This window comes from Globicephala melas, chromosome 7 (assembly GCF_963455315.2).
Source record: "Globicephala melas chromosome 7, mGloMel1.2, whole genome shotgun sequence".
NCBI lineage: Eukaryota > Metazoa > Chordata > Mammalia > Artiodactyla > Delphinidae > Globicephala > Globicephala melas.
In genome coordinates this window covers 96,215,826-96,238,339 of record NC_083320.1, presented here as the reverse complement: position 1 = coordinate 96,238,339, position 22,514 = coordinate 96,215,826, and the positions used below count along the sequence as shown (strand labels likewise).

The following is a 22,514-nucleotide window of genomic DNA, read 5'->3' as shown; positions in this document are numbered from 1 at the left end:
AGCCCTCTCTCCTGAAGACTTGTATAAGGCTGGTCTCTTAGTCATAAACCTGAGCATATGGCTTGTTAATATTAAAAAGAGGGGGAAAATAAAGTTATAACTAGCATTAGAAAGAGGACTAGCCTTGTTATTTCTTGGTTTATACCCGCATCTCACATCAGCATGATGTGTCCTAGCCTATAGAATATACATACAATAGTTCGCCTTCAGGCAGTACTTTTAGAGAACTTTTAAAAAAACAAGACAAGCCATCTGTTTCAAATGGGTTTCTTTCAAAAGAAACCTTAAATCGTATTCTTAATTAATCCACATGACTCTATCATCCATTAATGTACCTAATTGCATTTTCCCAGAATGCAGGTTAATTGCAGAAAAGAAAATAAAGTTATACAAAATTAGTTGATGTCTCACTCTGCTGAGCATTTCTTTCTTTTTTTTTTTTTTTTGCGGTATGCCAGCCTCTCACCGCTGTGGCCTCTCCCGTTGTGGAGCACAGGCTCCAGACACGCAGGCCCAGCGGCCATGGCTCACGGGCCCAGCCACTCCGCGGCATGTGGGATCCTCCCAGACCGGGGCACGAACCCATGTCCCCTGCATCAGCAGGCAGACTCTCAACCACTGCGCCACCAGGGAAGCGCTGCTGAGCATTTCTGATAACAGTATTTCTGATTCTTTTTCTATGTTCTTTATATTAACTACCTGAACTAGCTCATCAGATAATGTGGTAGCGAGAATAATGGCTCCTCAAAGATGTCCACATCCTAATCTCTGAAACCTGCAAACGTAAAAGAACTTTGTAGACATAATTAAGGATCTTGAGGTGAGAATATCATCCTAGATTATCTAGGTGGGCCCAATATAATCACAAGGACTTAAACCAAGCAGGACCCTGTGGGGCTCCTGGGCACGGAAGCCTTTCTGTCCCCGTTACTAGACTCCAGCCTCTACGACCTTCCCTGAGTTCCAAAGGGCAGATTCAAACAGTTGCTAATCCAGGAAGGGAAGGGGATGCAAAGACAAGGGATGGGCAGCCAGGAAACAATAGTGAAGCCTTGGGGCACAGTCCTGGCTCCACCTCAAGGGATACAGTAACAATGTCTTTAAGTTCTTTACGATATCAGCATTCTTCAGACCAGAGAAAGATCACCTGAGGCTACATTAAAGGAAGCAGAGAAGCTCATCAAGAAGATTACCTGAGACCAGATTAGAGGATTGGAGGCCCTGCACACACCCTAATCTTATCAGCAACCCCACCCTTGAACCGTTGCTCTAAAACCCCTCATCAAATCCTCCTGGGTTGGGACACATAGTTTTTTGGGGCTGGAGCCCACTGTGTCCCCGTTTGCCTGGCAAAGCAATAAAGCTATTCTTTTCTACTTCACCCAATGTCTTCAAGATTTGAGTCGGCACCAGTGCACAGAGGCCAAACTTTCAGCATCAGGATCATTATAAGACTGAGGCAGGAGGGAGGGGGAGAAGAGGAGTTGTTATTCAATGGGTATAGAGTTTCAGTGTTCCAAGATGAAAAAGTTCTAGAGTTCTGTTGCAAAACAAATGTACATATAGTTAACACTACTGTACACTTAAAAATAGTTAAGATGGTAAATTGTATGTTGTGTGTTTTTTACATAATAAAAAAAAGGGAGTGGAGAGACACGAGTGTTAAGAGAAGGCAATGAGACAACAGAGGCAGAGGTTGGAGTGATGTGGGGTTAGAAGCCAGGGAATACGGGCAGCCTCTCTAAGTTACAATGGGCAAGGAACGGATTCTCTCCTAGAGGCTCCAAAAGATACATGGCCCTGCCTACATCTTAATTTTAGCCTTGAAGACTCATTGTGGACTTCCGACCTCCAGAATATAAGATAATAAATTTGTATTGTTTTAAGCTAGTAAGTTTGTAGTAATTTGTTGTTGAGGCAACAATAGGAAACTAATACAGACAATAATTCCTTCCATTTGCCCATTGGTTGACACCACTTTTATATACATTACACAATTTACTTTTATGATTTCCATTTTTCAGATAAGGAAACTGAGCTGTAGAGCACTGAATAGATGTGTCCAAGAACAAATGATGAGTTAAGGCTATAAGGCAAATCTGATTCCTTGTCCTTTCTCTTCAGTGTGGCGGCTGTCTGTGATAACAGATCCCATTTGCATCAATTTTTGTATCGATACTTCTTTTTATTGCCATGTAACTCTCACAAGCTATAAAATGGTAGTAAGAGACATCTTGGCTCCTCTTTGTATAACTGTCATGATTTATAGGCTTTAAGGATATGCCCTCATATCCCTTGTTATAGACTGACTGTTCATAGGTTGAAGACCTAACTCCCATTAGGATGATTTTAAAAGGTAGGGCCTTTGAGAGATAATTAGATTTAGATGAAGTCATGAGGATGGGGCCCTCATGATGAGATCTGTGTCCTTATAAAAAGAGGAAGTGACACCAGAGCTCAGCCTTCTTTGATTGGCAACAATCTCCCCAGAGGATAGAGAGGTTCTTCACTGGATGCCTTTATCCTAAGCAGACAAAGGTCAATTGACTGACCACCACACAACTAACTCTGGGTCAACACCTTAAATGATACTTTCCAGACAGAACAAACACAAGATTCGGTTTTTTTCCATACTTCATTTCATCTACTTTTCACAACCATCTGGTGAGGCAGGTACTCCAGGAACGCTGGATTGATTGATCAAGTAATCAATTGATTTTACAATTTTCACCACTTTAAGACAAACTGCTTTTTGAGAACATCAGATTCTTAGCTGCCTTCATATATCTATGGCTTATCCATCAGCATTAGCCACTTTTGTAAGTTTGAGGCCTTACCTGCTTCAGCCTTTATAGTTAAGAGTTGGAGGAATGGAAGATATGTCTTGCAATTAGATTTTTACATCAGAATGGATTTGATTTTTGACATCAAAGAACAAATTAATTTGTCTATCTCTGCACTGCAGGACTAGAAATCCATCATGATTATCTGCCAGCTGTTGGTTCACCCCAGTCATGGTTTCTTATTCAAAAATACTTCCTTACCTCCAGAAAGTCCTCACTGAATTTATAGTTTGCAGGTATCTAAAAGGCTTGCATTTTTAATGAATTCCTAATGTACTCACTTAAGGAAACAAGGAAATTATAACCATGGAACATTACATTTCAGACATTAATCATAATTGCTTAATAATACCAAACAAGGAGATTTTATTACAAACTGAGACTTCTTATTTAACTTCAGAATCAGAATAATTGTCACATTCGCACATATTCTAAATGATACCACATATTCCATATGCCTACACTGTAAACAGTTTAGTCATAAAGAAATATTTTGTCAGTTAATTTAATTTAATTGCATGGCATAATCATTTCACCTATTTCTCTAAAAGCAGATATTTTAATAAGCGAACTACAAGGAGGTTATAAAAATCTCACTTTCTCAATTGCTAGTAAAGGTTTCCACTGAAAGTTGCCAGACAATTACACATTCGGGGGGTTTCTATAGTTCCTCAGTTTGTTATATATCATTAGTCACCAGTGAAGCCCTTCACTAATAGCAATACCCTTCAACAATAACCCCAGAGAATTTAACACTGATTGATGGCAGGTCACCTGGAACTGGCTGGCAGAATTTCCAATTTTCTGTTGGGAAATTGCTTATTTCTCCAAGTCTAGTCCCATTTTTACAAGTGGACAGTGAGCTGAGATTATACATTATTATATGTCTAAATATAAATTGTGATGGATGGTGTCACACATTTAAAAGAGTTAAGCATTGAATTTAAGATTTAAAAAGTTTAAAGAAGTTTAAAATGTATTTTTAATCTTTCTCAGAAGTTCATGGGCTGATCCATATTGGGGGAAATACTAAGAGATTGCCTAAGGACTGTCATTTATATGGAGCATTATTATCATAAAATTACCCTTTTAGACTCTCATAGCAGTAGCACCATAACTTTCTTGTAAATACTGTCTCTAAGGATCTCAGGCTTATCAAAAGACTGAAGGGATAAATAGGTTCTTTTTGTAACAGTAGTAACATTAAATTTGCCAGAGAAAAGAGGAAAGTAAGCAACCAAAACTCAAAAGCCACATTAAAAACAGAAGACAAAGTTTGCTATTTACATTAAACTATCATTTGTTTAAAAACGTATAGTAGGGGTCGATTTTAAAAGTGTGTATTTAGGATGCTAAAATATCACTGCAATATATTACTGTATACCTTTGCACATAGAAACTCTACCAAATTCTTGAATTAAGCATTAAGTCACTGGCTGCTTATATAAAGATATTAGAGATAACAGGTAACAATCCAATGACAACTTTGAAATTTAGTCAATATGGGTCACTCCGGAGAGACAAACTAGCAAATCCCCCAAAATCTGCAATGCTCAACACAAGTGCTTCATCTATTTGGGGATTAAAAATGCCTTTATTACTTTGGATTTTCTGTACACACACACACACCCAAAAACTTGTTAAAAAATAGAAACAGAAGGAACAAAGTTTAAAAATGCATAGAAAATTCAAAGAACAAATTAAACTGATTTCTCTCCACTCAGAAATAATTAACATTAACATTTTCTTTTTTCATATGCACATAAAAACACACAAAGATGCTACGTATATGCAGAAAGAGAGAGAGAGGAAGAGAGAGAATAATACTGGACAGTGAAAGGCCTGCTTTGCAAACTATACATTTTCTTACACTCTATTATGAACATTTTACCACATTAAAAAATATATATACATATATTTTTTTCTAAAAATGCCATTTTAAAGGCTGCATAGAGTTTCAGTATATGGCTACCTAATGCACTGGTGAATAACCTACTGATGGACATTTAGCTTGTTTTGTTTATGTTATTTATTTGTTAAAGGATTATTTACGGAATATGTGTTCACTGCTTATATCTACCTTGTCCCAGATTGGGAATACAAAGCCTCTGTTCTCACAGAGCTTATATTTCTGGGACTGAGGGATAAAGACAGACAAGAAAAACAATGCACACAAATAAATATAACAGCTGGTGATTAAGTCTTACAATAAAACTATAATAATCATAATAAAGCAGGTTAAGAAGACAAAGAGTGACAAGAAGTAGTAGATGGTCTCTATGATAGGAAGACCTTTGAACAGGGATCTGAATGACGGTATGGCATTGGCCCAGTGGAAATCTGGGCGACAAGCCTTCCAGATTCAGTAAAACAAGAGGTAGAAAAGGGAGTATGCTTGGCATGTTGATATAATAAAAAGGAAAGAAGCATAAAAAAAACCCAAAAAACTTTTGTGTCTGAATCTTTACACATATATCTTCAGAAAATATTCCCAGAAGTATATTTGTAAGGTCAAAAATATGTTCATTTTTTAATCAGGATTTTCTCAATATCTTATGAAAGGAAACTTTTTTTATTGAAATAGTTCTTTTAAAACCCCTCTATGTTACATCTCATTACTTAGTGAAGTATTAAGAATCTCTAAGAATTAGTACACTCCCAAGAATCTGCTAATGTTAACAGCTGAGAACAAACCTCCCCACAAAGAGCAAGTTGACCTCCATGGAGTAAATCCCAAGGTATGAGCCTAGGGATGGGTAGGACAAGCTGTAGGAGCCAGTCCCATGATAGTTCATCAAAAACCAGGACACACATGACCCAACAGAAAACAGTACCCTATCAATCAGGAGGCCTTCTGGACACTGCCCCTGTTATACAGGGCCTAAACGACCAGGACCTAATTAGACCAAGCTAATAAGCCTGTCATACCACCCATCCTCCCTGTAAGGAAACCCAATGGGGAGTATCAGATGGTGTAGGACCTCAGGGCAGTCAATGAAGCCCCCAAGGATATACATCCAGTCCTCCCTAACCCTTACACCCTGCAGGCCACTCTATTTCCCCCAAGTCCTGGTATTCTGTATTCGATTTAAAAGATGACTTCTTCTGTATTCCATTAGCCCCAGACTCACAAGAAAGTTTTGCTTTTCAGTGGCAGGACCCGAACACGTAAAAAAAAAAATACTGCTGGACAGTCCTGCCCCAAAGGTTCAAAAATTCCCCCACCATCTTTGGAGAAACTTTAGCTAAAGACCTGAAAGATCGACATCTGGAGGAGGGAACCTTCCTCCACTATGTAGACAACATTCTGATCGCCAGGCTTATTAAGGAAGGCTCTGAACCATCCTGAAACACCTAGCCAATAAAGGATATGAGGTGTCCAAGAAAAAGGCTCAAATAGCACAAACTAGGGTGACCCACTCAGGCTTCATTCTCACAGAAGGTCAGAGAAGCCTACCCCAGGAAAGGAAAGAAGCCATTTGCAGCCTCACCTTCTCCTAAAGCTAGAAGACAACTTAAGGGTTTCCCAGGGATGGCCAGGTTTTGCCACATCTGGATCCCTAACTATGGTCCATTAGCTAGGCCTCTATATGAAAAGTTCAAAGGAAAGGATGATGATCGTTTTGAATGGAATTCAGAAAGTGAAGGGGCCTTTCAAGAATGGAAAAAGCAATTACTTCAGGCCCCTGCCCTAGCCCCCCCACCAGATTTAGTTCAACCCTTTGACCTTTACATTCATGAGAGAAGGAGGATCTCCTTGGGGTATTAGGTCAAAACGTGGGACCCTTACTCGGGTGGTTGCTTATTTCTCTAAACAATTAGGTCAAGCCACAAAGGGATGGCCTCCTTGCCTTCGGGCTGAGGAAGCTACTGCAGCCCTGATAAAGGAGGCTGAAAAGTTAATGTTTGGTCAGCCACTCACTATATGGACTCCACAGCAGATTCACATTTTAGTAAGTTCTAAGGGAACAGAATGGCTATCCCCTGGAAGGTCGACTCAAGTTCAGACTATGCTTTTAGACAATCCAGTGGCTATCGTAATAACCTGTCACGCACTAAATCCTGCCACCCTGATACCCACAGAAATGGGGTCCCTGGAGCATGACTGTATAGAAACCACAGACGCCATCTATTCCAGTTGCCCCAAGCTAGGAAGTGAGCCTCTTCCAGATGCCAAAAAGGAATGGGTCACAAACAGGCGCAGTTTTATGAGAGGGGGAGACGTCTGGCAGGATACACTGTAACCTCCTGGACCCAAGTCACAGAAGCAAGAGGGCTACCCTCCAGGGACTTCTGTCCAAAAGCCTTAGAGTTCAGGACTGGGAGGATCTTCAATGTTTACACAGATTCCCAGTACGCATATGCCATCCTCCATGCACATGGGGCTATTTGGAAGGAAAGAGGTATGCTTACTGAGGAGAACGAACAGCTGGAACGTGGCTTAAGCATACTGAAGCTCTTAGAAGTAGTACAGCTTCCCAGAGGTCTCTCTGAGTGGGCTGGAGCGTGGCCGCGGCTGCTCGCTCCAGACGGCCACACTGTGGCAGAGGAGGAGCTTGAGGCGCTGAGGAAGCACAGGCGGGCCGAGCTGCAGGCGAAGCACGGGGACCCTGGCGATGTAGCACAACAGGAAGCAAAGCATAGGGAAGCAGAAATGAGAAACAGTATCTTAGCCCAAGTTCTGGATCCATCTGCCCGGGCCCGATTAAGTAACTTAGCACTTGTAAAGCCTGAGAAAACTAAAACAGTAGAGAATTACCTTATACAGATAGCACGGTATGGACAACTAAGTGGCAAGGTATCAGAACAAGGTTTAATAGAAATCCTCGAAAAAGTAAACCAACAAACAGAAAAGAAAACAACAGTTAAATTCAACAGAAGAAAAGTAATGGACTCTGATGAAGATGACGATTATTGAATTTAAGACGTCTAGACACTGGGACTTAATGGAGCAATTTTAGGACAGATAACACTTGGCAGAAGTTAAGATCTTGATGGGATGTTTACTTTGTTTATTGTCTATATGCCTTTTAGAAATAAACTTGTTATGCAAAATTAAAAAAATAATAAAAAAGAAGTAGTACAGCTTCCAAAAAAGGTGGTAGTAACTCATTGTAGGGGTCGGCAAAAGGGGGATGCAGAGGGAAACAACAAGGCAGATGTGATTGCCAAAAGGGTGGCCAGGGAACCAGTAACTTGGCAACTACCCCTCATACCTCGAAGGCCAGATCCATCCAATTATTCCCCAATCTGCATAAAGGAAGAATTAGACAAAGTGCAAAAACGGGGCTTCATTAGAGATGTAGGAGGCCATGGGTAGCTAGTTAATGAACAAGAACCATACTTCTTTCCCCAACTGCAGCTTGTCAAGCCATCAGGGAGACTCATCAAGAAACTCACTATGGGAGGAAAGCCCTATATAATTGGTTAGTTGAGGTCATGGTAACTCCTGGCATGAAAAGTATAATCAGTCAGATAGTTGAGACATGCTGCTCTTGCTAATATGTCGGCCATGTACCTTGACTTGACTGGTGTCCTTGTCACCCATGCTATGCGGCCCAGGCCCTGGGTGCAGAAACTGCTTTTAACTATAGAAGCTAGTTGTGGTCTATCAACAGGATGCCACAAAAGCCCACAACAAAACCAGACCAAACTGGCTAGATCCAAGATAGCAGGCAAAATAAAGGTCACCACTTTCCTTCCCCTCATTTATCTCTGTGTTTCCATACCAACTCCTGAGAGCTGAACAACACTTGCCCAGATTCATTTCTGTGTTTGTTTCAAAAGCACCTGGTGTTTGGCAGAGATGTTTTGCAGCTGTGCTTTGAGAGGTATATGTTTTGAGAGATATACAGTGGTCAACTGCCCCAAACCGGCTCTGAATTGACCACAGGAACACACCTGCGCAGATGAAATCTGGAGGTGTCTGAAAGTTACCTTTACTTCATTACCACACTACGATCTCCACCGAAAGGGGCATTTGTACTCTGCTAGACACAGTTTGTGCATGTGCAAGAGGGCCTTGCGTGTGCAAGAGGGCCTGAGGGACTGCGCATACCCGGGCTGTTCCTGGAAATCTCTATCCTTTTCCCCAATTTCTGATGACGCACTTTCCTCCTTTCAGGAATAATGTGCCTTTAGAGCATGAGCTACCCTTCTCCATTCCCTGGCCATTGAATAAAACCCGGTCTTGCTTGAGCCAAACTCAGTTTCATTATTGGCAGCACGAACCTGAGGGGGAAAGAACACCCTGACCGAGCCGGGGGACTTCGGTTCAGCTAGGACCCCAAGAGGGGGGGCCTCACGTCTAAGTCGGTAACATCCTCTGTCGCCAAAAGGTTAAATTGTCTCACTCAGGGATACGAACAGTTAGAGCCAAAGCCTGGTGACATACATAGCTAAAGGGAGCTGGGACGTTCTGCTCCTCTACCCCGGGTTATGACGACGCCCGAAATCAGGAGGCAGTAGTTACAGAAAATGAACTTGCGCCCTTCAGCGCCCCTCGAGAATGAAGAGCAGGACAAAAGGCAGAGGAGGGATTTGCCACCGGTAAAGCCCATTAACAATTCCCAGGAAATAAAAATAGAAGCTGGGTAATAGTGTCTAACCTTTTTTTTTCTTCTCCTTTGTGCTTATTCTAGTTTCACCTGCCCATAGGCTGCCACACGCAGAGGCCCTGTACCCAGCCCTTTGGACCAGAGCTCCTAGAGCCACACAGCCGCGCCTGACACCACAGCTCCACGCAGAGGCTCGACGCACTGCACTGCGATTCAAGATGGGGGCGGCGGGCCCGTGTGCGGAGACGCTGTGCGTGACACCGTGACCTGGAGTGTGAGCAATACGCCTGCGCCAGACCCGCGAGAACTCGGCGCCCCTCCCCGCTAGGAGAGCCCTAGCAGCCCTGCCCACTGCCTATGGGGAGAGTGCGAGCTCGCACCTCTCCATTTTTTGATCAAAGAATAAAACTTTCCTTTGCTTCTGAACCGAACTCAGTATATCATTCTATTTGGCTCCAATGACACTGGGCTGGAGGACCCTGCTGGGGCCGAATCGAAAGGGTTGTTAACATTTTTGTTGATCAGTTTCTTGTTTACTTGTTGTCAGGTTCCCCCACTAGAATATGCGCTCCAGTTACCACGTCTCTCCTGCTCAATTCAGTGCCCCAAACTGCACCTGCCCGATAAGGCACTCAGTAAATGTGAGAATAAAGATTAAACTAAAGGAATGAGAGAATGCATGAGCAGACTTTGATTACAGATATCCCACGACAGACTAGTCTCCAAGGGTGACCTACAGCATGTAACTCGAAGTACATTCCATAGAAAGAAGCATGCCCTGGGAATTCCCTGCCGGTCCGGTGGTTAGGACTCCACACTTTCACTACCGAGGGCAGGTCGGGGAACTAAGATCTGGCAAGTCGAGCAGTGGCCAAAAAAAAAAAAAAAAAGCATGTCCTGAAGAAGTTCTTAATCCCTGATCTAGAGTTATCACATATTTGAGCACACACTCAGCCTACTAAAATGAATGATACAGAATATGTGATGATATGCTTTTAATCTTTTATGCAAAGTTAAATATAGGATAGTATACACAACCATTTTCTTCCTTTCAAAACATCACAATTCATCATTCTAATCAGGGCAGGCATGCACCAAGCCCTGCTGGCAATGTGTTTCCAATTTCTTTATCCACCGCTCCTTTGCTGTACCGCCATCCACCTGCTAACTACACAGTCCTCAGTATCATATTTAGGAGTTTAATTCTGGTAAGAAGTGGATGTTTACTTTTTCTTTGGCAATTATGGCAAGTTGCTGGTGCTCTGAGTAACTATTAGCATTGTAATTAGTCACGTAGATGTCTATTTTATTCAACGTATTATCATTTGAAATTATTTATTTTGTCTCTCCAATAACATGCCAACTGCATGACAACAGAAATCTTGTCATAATTGTTCTCCTTATATCCCTCTCCCTACCCCATCCCCAGTGCACAAACACTACTAAACTCAACACTGGCACTTAGTAAATATTTGGATGAAAGTACAAATGATTGAATAAATGAATGAACCAATGAACTGTGTCTCACTGTTAGCTATGGATTTCATGTGTAAGATGTCTTTCTATTCTTGTCTGTTTCATCAGCTTTAGCTGCACTGAGTTACCCATGTAAACACAGGCAGAATATAGAAACCTAGCTTCAGTCAATGGTCATTATTTCTAGAATAAATCCAAACTGAATGATGTTAATTTTGTGTCCCATGTTCCTCATATGCAAACTCAGTGAAGCAGATGCTGTCATTGCTCTGACACCATCTGCAGCTCCTTATATATCAAAGACTGCTTCTCTTCCTGATGATGTCTTGGAATATGATAACATGACAGTGCCTAGGAATTAATGCCTCAGAAGCAATCCTCAACTAATGAAAGGTAGGAGCTGGCGGATAAAATCTAACGCTTCCCTGTCCCTCAGTGGAACAATGCTGAGGCATATTCTATACAGCATTTCCATTGGCATTTGGAGCCCTGGTTGCCCATGGCAGACACCACTAATTAACAGAACTTATTTGGTTTTCCTCCCTTCCTTGACTGACTTCTCCACTCTCTCATAGAAGACAGAGCACCTGATATCATTGCCCGGGGATTGAATCCAAATCCTTGTCCCCAGGTCTCCTTTTGGGATGATACGAGGTAAGACATTGGGGAATAATGTAAGTACCTATCACATAAAGTTGTTGAAAGGATTCACTGAGTTAATACAAGTAAAGTGATTAGAAGAGTGCCTGGGATGTAGTCTATGGTTCATAAATGTTATTTGTGCGTTGTTATCTCGCATTATTTGTCTCCTCTGACCTACTTCCCCTTAATTTTGCCAGTATTGGTTCTCTGTTTGGGTCCACACCTTTCCTCTTGATAGTTGTCTCAATCCCCAATCAATCTCTGAAATTTCTAGATGAAGTTCATCTACCTCCTTTTGAACCCACTTTTCTTTATTGCTCTATGCATTTATTAGCTGATATTAATGCAGCAGAGGGGACAAAAGCTCACAAACACTACACACATTCCACAAGATGCACTGCAGGAAAAATGTGACTAAGAAGGATCAATAGTATCCTAGGGTCTTGTGGCCACATTCATGGTGGAGGTGGACTTCTTATTCCTGGAGAAGGGGGTCTCATTCCTGGAGGGGGCATGCCTATTGGAGTCCCTCAAGTAGGGGAAGCCTAATTGGTGGGCCCATGGGTGGTCCCATACCAGGTGCAGGAGCCATAATTCCTGGAGGTAGGGTTGCTCAACCAACAGGTGTGGGGACAGTCCCCTGTCCTGGTGGTTACTGAGCTGGGGCTCCAGCAGTGCTGGCAGTAGCAGCACCTGCAGCAGCTGCTACAGTGCCTCTTCCCTGTAGGGTCATTACCTGTTGGGATGCCTCACCCCCAACCCCTCAGACAGGGCAGGAGCCTGGGGAATTGGAACACCAGGTGGAACACCTCTGCCAGCTGCTCTGCTGACCTCAGGGCCTCCTCCACCTCCAGCAAGTGATATCCAAGCAATGCCAGTATCTTTGGGGGGTGGTCCCTCCACAGTCATGGAAACCAAGTTCTCCTGGCACAGCAACACCAGATCCAAAGCCCGCTTTTCTTCACGCTCTGGCTGCTTGGAATTCTTTGGCTTGATCTTCCTGAACTCATCACAATCACAGAGCATCAAGTTCGTATGCTTGTCAAAAGCCTTAAAGGTGCCAGTGAAGATCCAATCATCTTGCAGGACACATCTCATCCTATAGTCAATGTGCTGCAGCATCTTGCTGCTCTTCCCCACAGTCATGATTGCTGCTCCACCAAATCCAATGTCCACAGGAAAGTTTCAGGATCCTTAAGACCTAAGGGAAGGCTACAGATTAAGGTAAGTCGAAGGTTCTCCACCAAACAATGCAAGCTGGGGCAGAAGCTTCAAACAGCAGATAGAGCCTGTTTTTATTTTGTTTGTTTGTTTTCTCTTGAAATCAGCTACCTGGGTGTTCCAATACTGCTTTAACCACCTCTTGGTATCTCAGCTTAGAATGCCTGTCTCAATTCTGCATGGAAATCCACCACAGGGACTTGCTGCTGCTGCTGAGATCGCCTCGGGTACAGGTGACACTCTTGGTTGCTCAGTGAGGCTATCCTTCTATGTTTGACTGGGACTTCTACCTCTGGTACGTGCTGTTCCACAGTCTATCTCAGGTGTATATGGTCCCTGGCCTGCTCCATCACACCGCTGGCCTCAGAACAGAACAAAACAGGTCAGGCACCTTCAGCGGCCACCCCACTCTGCACTGCTCCTGCCACGGCAGCACCATCCAATCACCCGGCTCAGGCTGCACATGTGTGGCCACCCCCCTGAACCCACTTTCGATAGCTGCCTTTCAACTTGCCTTTCTCTAGGCCATCCCCAACAGCTTCAGAGGTAGGAACGTGAAACTCGACAGATCTGATTTAAAAGACTTACATCACTGCTGAGAAATAGCTGAGGACACTCAGGTTTTCCTGCTTGGCCATTTTTCCCCTGGAGAAGTATATTGCTAAAGCAACTGCTAGGTGAGCATTTAAGAACAATTATAGTAGATCCAACTGACCTAGTATGTTGCTGGAAAGCTCATTCTCCTTTCTTACTGGTGTCAGTGCTCTGAATTTCTTGAGTTAATTTTCAGCTAAGATTTATTCTAGAACAATTCCAGAATGTCTGACTTTACAAAGCAACTGTGTCAATTCCCTTAATGTGTTATGAGCTATGACTTCACTATATAAAAACCCTTAGAATACAGTCAGGTAGTCACCTTTTTGATATTCATTTTTATCCTTTCTCCCAATGACTAAAGGTTATGAAACGCTGTGAATATGCAATAAATTCATCTTATTGGATTGGTATTAAAATTATAAAACAGTAAATTCTCTTTTGCATGTGGATATCTCTGCAACAACAGGATAATCTCTATTTAAACTAGCTGCCCCAAGAACCCTCCTACACTGTTGGTGGGAATGTATGTTGGTGTAGCTACTATGGAAAACAGTATGGAGGTTCCTCAGAAAACTAAAAGTAAAACTGCCATATGATCCAGCAATTCTACTCCTGGGCATATACCCAGACAAAACTATAATTCAAAAAGATACATGCACCCCTATGTTTATAGCAGCACTATTCACAATAGCCAAAACATGGAAGCAACCTACGTGACCATCGACCGATAAATGGGTAAAGAAGATGTGGTACATATATACAATGGAATAAGACTCAGCCATAAAAAAATAAGGAAATAATACCATTTGCAGCAACATGGATGCAACTAGAAATTATCATGCTAAGTGAAGCAAGTCAGAAAGAGAAAGACAAATAACATGTGATATCGCTTATATGTGGAATGTAAAATATGGCAAAAATGAACCTATCTACAAAACAGACTCACAGTAAAAGGGAACACACTTGTGGTTGCCAAGGGGATGGGGGGAGAGAGAGAGGGATGGACTGGGAGTTCTGGGTTAGTAGATGCAAACTATTACATTCAGAATGGATAAAAAAGAAGGTCCTACTGTATAGCACAGGAAACTATATCTAATCGCCTGGGATAAAGGCTAATGGAACAGAATATAAAAAGAGAATGTATATATGTGTATAACTGAGTCACTTCACTGTACAGCAGAAATTAGCACAACATGGTATATCAACTATACTTAAAACATTAAAAGTATTCTATCAAATATTTAGGGAAGAGCTAACACCTATCCTTATCAAACTTCCAAAATATAACAAAGGGAGGAACACTCCCAAACTCATTCTACAAGGCCATCATCACCCTGATACCAAAACTAGACAAAGATGTCACAAAAAAAGAAAACTACAGGCCAATATCACCGATGAACATAGATGCAAAAATCCTCAACAAAAGACTAGGAAACAGAATCCAGCAGCACATTAAAAGGATCATACACCATGATCAAGTGGGGTTTATCCCAGGAATGCAAGGATTCTTCAATATATGCAAATCAATCAATGTGATAAACCATATTAAAACATTGAAGGAGAAAAACCATATGATCATCTCAATAGATGCAGGAAAAACTTTCGACAAAATTCAACACCCATTTATGATAAAAACCCTCCAGAAAATAGGCATAGAGGGAACTTACATCAACATAATACAGGCCATATATGACAAACCCACAGCCAACATCATTCTCAATGACGAAAAACTGAAAACATTCCCTCTCAGATCAGGAACAACACAAGGTTGCCCACTCTCACCACTGTTATTCAAAACAGTTTTGGAAGTCCTAGCCACTGCAATCAGAGAAGAAAAAGAAATAAAAGGAATCCAAATTGGAAAAGAAGAAGTAAAACTGTCACTGTTGGCAGATGACATGATACTATACATAGGTAATCCTAAAGATGTTACCAGAAAACTACTAGAGCTAATCAATGAATTCAGTAAAGTAGCAGGTTACAAAATTAATGCACAGAAATCTCTTGCATTCCTATACACTAATGATGAAAAATTGGAAAGAGAAATTAAGGAAACACTCCCTTTAACATTGCAACAGAAAGAATAAAATACCTAAGAATAAACCTCCTAAAGAGGCACAAGACTTGTATGCAGAAAACTATAAGACACTGATGGAAGGAATTAAAGATTATATAAACAGATGGAGAGATATACCATGTTCTTGGATTGGAAGAATCAATATTGTAAAAATGACTATACTACCCAAAGCAATCTACAGATTCAATGCAAGCCCTATCAAACTACCACTGGCATTTTTCACAGAACTAGAACAAAAAAACTCACAATTTGTATGGAAACACAAAAGACCCCGAAAAGCCAAAGCAATCTTGAGAAAGAAAAACAGAGCCAAGGAATCAGACTCTCTGACTTCAGACTATACGACAAAGCTACAGTAATCAAGATAGTATGGTACTGGCACAAAAACAGACATATAGATCAAAGGAACAGGATAGAAATCTCAGAGATAAATCCACACACATATGGTCACCTTATTTTTGATAAAGGAGGCAAGAGTACACAATGGAGAAAAGACAGCCTCTTCAATAAGTGGTGCTAGGAAAACTGGACAGCTACATGTACAAGAATGAAATTATAACACTCCCTAACACCATACACAAAAATAAACTCAAAATGGATTAAAGACCTAAATGTAAGGCCAGACACTATAAAACTCTAAGAGGAAAACATAGGGAGAACACTCTGTGACATAAATCACACCAAAATCCTTTTTGATCCACCTCCTAGAGAAATGGAAATAAAAACAAAAATAAACAAATGGGACCTAATGAAACTTAAATGCTTTTACACAGCAAAGCAAACCATAAACAAGACGAAAACATAAACATTCTCCATCAGAATGGGAGAAAATATTTGCAGATGAAGCAACTGACATAGGATTAATCTCCAAAATATACAAGCAACTCATGCAGCTCAATATCAAAAAACTCAATCCAAAAATGGGCAGAAGACATAAATAGACATTTCTCCAAAGAAGATATACAGATTGCCAACAAACACATGAAAGGATGCTCAACATCACTAATCATTAGTGAAATGCAAATCAAAAGTACAATGAGGTATCACCTCACACAAGTCAGATTGGCCATCATCAAAAACTCTACAAACAATAAATTCTGGAGAGGGTGTGGAGAAAAGGGAACCCTCCTGCACTGTTAGTGGGAATGTAAATTGATACAGCCGCTATGGAAAACAGTATGGAGGTTCCTTAAAAAATTAAAAACAGAGCTACCATATGACCCAGCAATCCCACTACTGGGCATATACCCTGAGAAAACCATACTTAAAAAAGAGTCACGTACCACGATGTTCATTGCAGCACTATTTACAAAAACCAGAACATGGAAGCAACCTAAGTGTCCATCGACAGATGAATGGATAAAGAAGATGTGGCACATATATACAATGGAATATAATCCAGCCATAAAAAGAAACGAAATTGAGTTTTTTGTAGTGAGGTGGATGGACCTAGAGTCTGTCATACAGAGTGAAGTAAGTCAGAAAGAGAAAAAACAATACCATATGCTAACACATATATATGGAATCTAAAAAGAAAAACAGGTTCTGGTGAACTTAGGGTCAGGACAGGAATAAAGACCCAGACGTAGAGAATGGACTTGAGGACATGGAGAGGGGGAAGGGTAAGCTGGGACGAAGTGAGAGAGTGGCATGGACATATATACACCACCAAATGTAAAATAGATAGCTAGTGGGAAGCAGCCACATAGCACAGGGAGATCGGCTCTGTGCTTTGTGTCCACCTAGAGGGGTGGGATAGGGAGGGTGGGAGGGAGATGCAAGAGAGAGGAGATATGGGGATATATGTATATGTATAGCTGATTCACTTGGTTATAAAGCAGAAACTAACACACCATTGTAAACAATTATACTCCAATAAAGATGTTAAAAAAATTAAAAATAAAATAAACTCGCTACCCCGAAATTTATAACCAAAATTATAGATATTAAAATACCTTTGTGATGAATTAGTCTGACATAATTGTGATATATATAATGAGGATGATTTCTCTTTATCAGTTATTTTAAAGTGTGGTGAAATATACATAAGATAAAATTTACCATCTTTACCATTTTGAGGTTAATACAGTTCAGTAGTGTTAAGTACACTCACATTTTGGGACAAGCAATCTCAAAATTTCTATTCATCTTGCAAAACTGAAATGCTACACCCATTAAACAACTCATTTCCCCTTCCCCTGAGTCACTGGCAACTAACCTCCTTTCTTTCTCTATGAATTTTTTTACTCTAGGTACTTCATAGAAATGGAATCACACAGCATTTGTCTTTTTGCATCTGTCTTATTTCACTTAGCAGAATGTCCTCAAGGTTCATCCATGTTGTAGCGTGCATTAGAATTCCCCTCTTTTTTAAGGCTGAATAATACGCCATTGTATGTACACACCACATTTTGTTTATTCATTCATCCATCAACGGACACCTTGATTGTGCCAACTTTTTGGCAATTATGTATAACGCTGCTATGAACATGTTGTGCAAACACCTCTTTGAGACCCTGCTTTCAATCCTGTTAGGTATATACACAGAAGTGGGATTGCTGAATCATATAGTAATTACATTCTTAATTTGGGGTGAACTGTTATACTGTTTTCCATGGCAGCTGCACCATTTTATATTTCCACAAACAGTGCACAAGGACCACAATTTCTCTACAAGGTGACTCCATTTCTTCAACTATCTCTGAATGTTACCACATCTTGGTCTCCATTTTCTTTTAGCCTTTCTTAGAAATTGTAAATATCCTATTAACATACTCTTATTTACCTTTGAACAATTTTTTAAACAGAAAAGCCCAACTGAGATTTACTACATCAGAGTTTTTACACATATTTTAACCAGGTCCTCAAGGTGATTCTAATGCACACCTGGGCTAGATAATGGTAAATATTTTCTCCTGGATTTAAAAAGCATATGCATTATATCCAGACAAAACTATAATTCGTAAAGATACATGCGCCCCTATGTTCATAGCAGCACTATTTACAATAGCCAAGACACAGAGACAACCTAAATGTACATCAACAGATGAATGGATAAAGAAGATACACACACACACACACACACACACACACACACACACACACACACTGGAGTATTACTCTGCCATAAAGAAGACTGAAATAATGCCATTTGCAGCTACATGGATGGACATAGAGATTATCATACGAAGTGACGTTAAGCCAGAAAGAGACAAATTCCATATGATATCACTTATATGTGGAATCTAAAATATGACACAAATGAACTTATCTACGAAAGAGAAAAAGACTCACAGACATAGAGAGAACAGACTTGTGGTTGCCAAGGAGGAGGGGGCCAGGGAGGGGTTGGATTGGGAGTTTGGGTCTAGCAGATGGAAACTAATATATATAGAATGCATAAACAGCAAGGTCCTATTGTATAGCACAGGGAACTGTATTCAACATCCTATAATAAACCATAATGGGAAAAAAATAAATAAAAAGCATATGCATTAGTGTTCCCTAGGTTTAAGGTGATTCTTTTCCTTTGAGGGAAAAATGTTTATTTCCTCCAAGATGGACTAGTCTATGCTCCATCCCAGCATCCTGCCTCAGTCAGTGAGTCCTACCTAGTACGGGGAGAATACAGGAGAATCTAGGCAGGGTGAACTGTCCCCTAATAAAGTAAGTTTTGCCTTCAGTTCTTGATCAGTTACGAGGGAGAAAGAAGAGAAGGGTAATTTGTCAAGAAAAAATGGTAGAACACAGGAAAAATGCTAAAACTCCTGACATCCTAATTTTTGTCACATGATAGGCACTCTAGAGACATGGTCTCTTTAACTTTATTTCTATAAGAGGTAATATTTACCTATTTAAAGATAATGAAACTAAGAGCATAAATTTTAACATTTTCAGATGAGAGGATTCGATCTAATGTCTGCCTGTCTTCTTGTACTATTTATTATTTTACCCACTCCAATACAGATAGTAAGATTTTTGAGAAAAAGGACCACATGTGTCCATTTAACCCAAGTGCTTGACAGACACAAGGTACACAATAAATGTTTATGAAATATGTCTTAAATGAATAATTGTTCACAGGAGTGTGCTGCCTCCTTTTGCTAGATTAACTCCAGTAGAAAGTGGAGAAACAGTTAATATTCCTGATATTTTTATGCAATTCACTTTTTGACATTTTTTTTACACCTTTATTGGAGTATAATTGCTTTACAATGGTGTGTTAGTTTCTGCTTTATAACAAAGTGAATCAGTTATACATATACATATGTTCCCATATCTCTTCCCTCCTGCGTCTCCCTCCCTCCCACCCTCCCTATCCCACCCCTCTAGGTGGACACAAAGCACCGAGCTGATCTCCCTGTGCTATGCGGCTGCTTCCCACTAGCTGTCTATTTTACGTTTGGTAGTGTATATATATATGTCCATGCCTCTCTCTCGCTTTGTCACATCTTACCTTTCTCCCTCCCCATATCCTCAAGTCCATTCTCTAGTAGGTCTGTGTCTTTATTCCTGTCTTACCCCTAGGTTCTTCATGACATTTTTTTCCTTAAATTCCATATATATGTGTTAGCATACGGTATTTGTCTTTCTCTTTCTGACTTACTTCACTCTGTATGACAGACTCTAGGTCTATCCACCTCATTACAAATAGCTCATTTTCATTTCTTTTTATTGACATTTTTTGATAGCACAAGCCTCAGACTGAGATATCTCTTAAAGCTGTAGATGATTCAGGAAAGCCTGTTAAACCTCAGATTCATAATCACAGTAGGCAATGGTGGTTCATTTCCTAAGCTCAACTTGTCACACCTTTTGATCAAGGAGAGCCAGGCTAATGGTGACTATGATTTATCACCCTTCCAGAAGAACCACAGATCCTATTCTACTGTGCCTTGAACACATTTATAGCTTCTTTAGACTAAGCATCAATTACCTCAATGTTAAAAAAAAACAGTCAACAATGAATAAAAAAAGTGGGTTTGCTTCTAAGTACATAAAATGTGTTTCTTTATAAATCCTCTCCAAGGGCTCCTAATGACATATAGCTCATATTGTAGTCATAGAATGAGCTGTATTTGCCCCTGGACCTTCTCAGGCTAGTAACACATTAGACAGTTGTGATGTGCATTAATTCTCTCGTACCATTCACTGCCTTATATTTCCAAAGAGCTAGTAGCTCAGTGCTAATGAGGTCAAGGTCCCAGGTTTGATTCCTCATGGGCACAGATGATTATCACTCTCATGTTTAGACATATAAATATCACTGAACCTTGCCAGCTTGGACTACTTTTTCTTCATGGACAAATTCTTATAGAGAAAAGTGGGTCATTTCAACCTCTGGGTCTCAATGTTCTACTGAATAAAATGAGAATAATAATAATAGATCCTTATTACCTACCTATCCTGCCTATACTCCATGCTAAGCCACATGCAGAGGTCTCCCCAGAGACATTGGGGGGCCAATTTGGACAGACACAGAGAACTTCTGGAAGGACAGCATGCATGCAATGATTTTCAAGATCCCGGATCTGTGGTGATTTTGCTCATTGTGATTATGGACTGAGGTACCCATTTAGTCCTAATACAACCAGAGATAACACATTGTGAGAGAGATGAAAAATGACGTGTAACACTAACTGTGTGTGTTTCCTCCAAGGGGCTTTTTTCGATTTCTGCTGCGTAAGAGAAGCTCAGGGGAAAGTGAGAGTCAGGTAAATTTGAGGAGGATAAAGTACTGTGGCCAGAGAAAGCAGGGTAGATGCAGAATTAATATTTCCCTTTCTGTGTTCTAGGAGGGCTTTTTCGGGAGAAGGCGGCCACTTTGACTTAGGAATACGTATAGGCCTCTCAACGCCACATGCAAGGAAAACATGGCACAAAAGCTACACGACAGGGAGTCTTCTGATGAGGATGAGATATTCTATAAGGATGCAGGGTAAATGATAGGGGACAGTATAAAATTCTCATCTAAAATGAGGAAATAATGAAAACTATAATTGTTCCTTTCAAAAGTAAAAGCCTTGGCATTATTCGTCTTACCCCAGGGAAGTCATCAAAGCCCCAGCAGAGAAGCTTCTGGCTGCATATTGGATTGATGAAGAGGCGGGTGAGGAAAGTGAGACAGCAGATGAGACTGCCACAGAGTGAGCGCTGTTCTGCCTCAAGCCACCTGCAGATTTTATTTTTTAATATTGGCTTTCAGCATTGCTTGTAAAATACTTCTTTTTCTCATATTAAAATGTATAAATTCATAACCAAGTCTAACCATGTGGTAAGGAATTAAAATGTAAATAGTTGAATATTTATATACCAATAACAAGGGCCTGCAAGAAGGAGCAGAGCTGAAACTAGAATCCTTCATGGTAGCCAGTACTTCCACAAGAGGAAATGTGGGCAAAGGAGGATGAGTAGAAGGATGAAGAGGGGCTTCCCTGCGTTGTTTCCCCAGCATCATCCGTCCCTGGGAACTGGAAAACATACCATCCTCAAGGGGCGTAGATCATTCAATCAAATAACAATGTATCCTGGTTCTCTGTCTCCTGGTTCATCAAGTACCAGTTATTTACAACATGCTCCACCTCCTGCCCATAGAGGATCATCTACTTCTGGCCCCTCTCGTACGGTCATTGTGGTTGCCGGAATATTTGGATCACTGGGCCTCCCTCCACTGTGGAGCCAAGGCCTGACTTTTCTTCCAGGTTCTCAAACTCATGACAAATGTGTACCCTGTCTTGGTAGGGGGTTCTCCACCATTTCAAGCTGGTGGAAAATTCCCATTAGGTTGTTTTTTTTCTTTAAAAAAAATCCCAACCTTTGGATAACTAGCAGGGAGGTGCCAGAAAGGGTAAAGAAGAACGTGTGAGAGCAGCCATTGCCCAAGACGGCCCTCCTCAGGCCCTGGCCTCTCCTGACCCCACTGCGGGTCAGCTGTGTGCTGCTCGGCTCCCTACAGCTCAGCCCAGCACCAAACCTACCCACCTCCTGCCTCACCCAGCACAGGCCCCGGGCTGCATGATTCCAAGTGATTATATAAAGACAGTGCCACCTGAGGAAGGTGCAAAGGCTCTTCCGCTCCTGCCAAGAAAGTCATTAATCACA

The 22,514-nt window shown here is 41.0% G+C and overlaps 3 pseudogenes; 1 reads left to right on the top strand and 2 right to left on the bottom strand.

The window, feature by feature from the left end:
• The first annotated feature begins 7,248 nt into the window (after positions 1 to 7,248).
• On the top strand, positions 7,249 to 7,810 carry LOC115850167 (programmed cell death protein 5 pseudogene; annotated as a pseudogene).
• A 4,163-nt stretch (positions 7,811 to 11,973) lies between these two features.
• LOC115850165 (small nuclear ribonucleoprotein-associated protein N pseudogene) lies at positions 11,974 to 12,739 on the bottom strand (annotated as a pseudogene).
• Positions 12,740 to 12,870: 131 nt separating this feature from the next.
• LOC115850166 (SNRPN upstream reading frame protein-like) lies at positions 12,871 to 13,089 on the bottom strand (annotated as a pseudogene).
• Between the last annotated feature and the right edge of the window lie 9,425 nt (positions 13,090 to 22,514).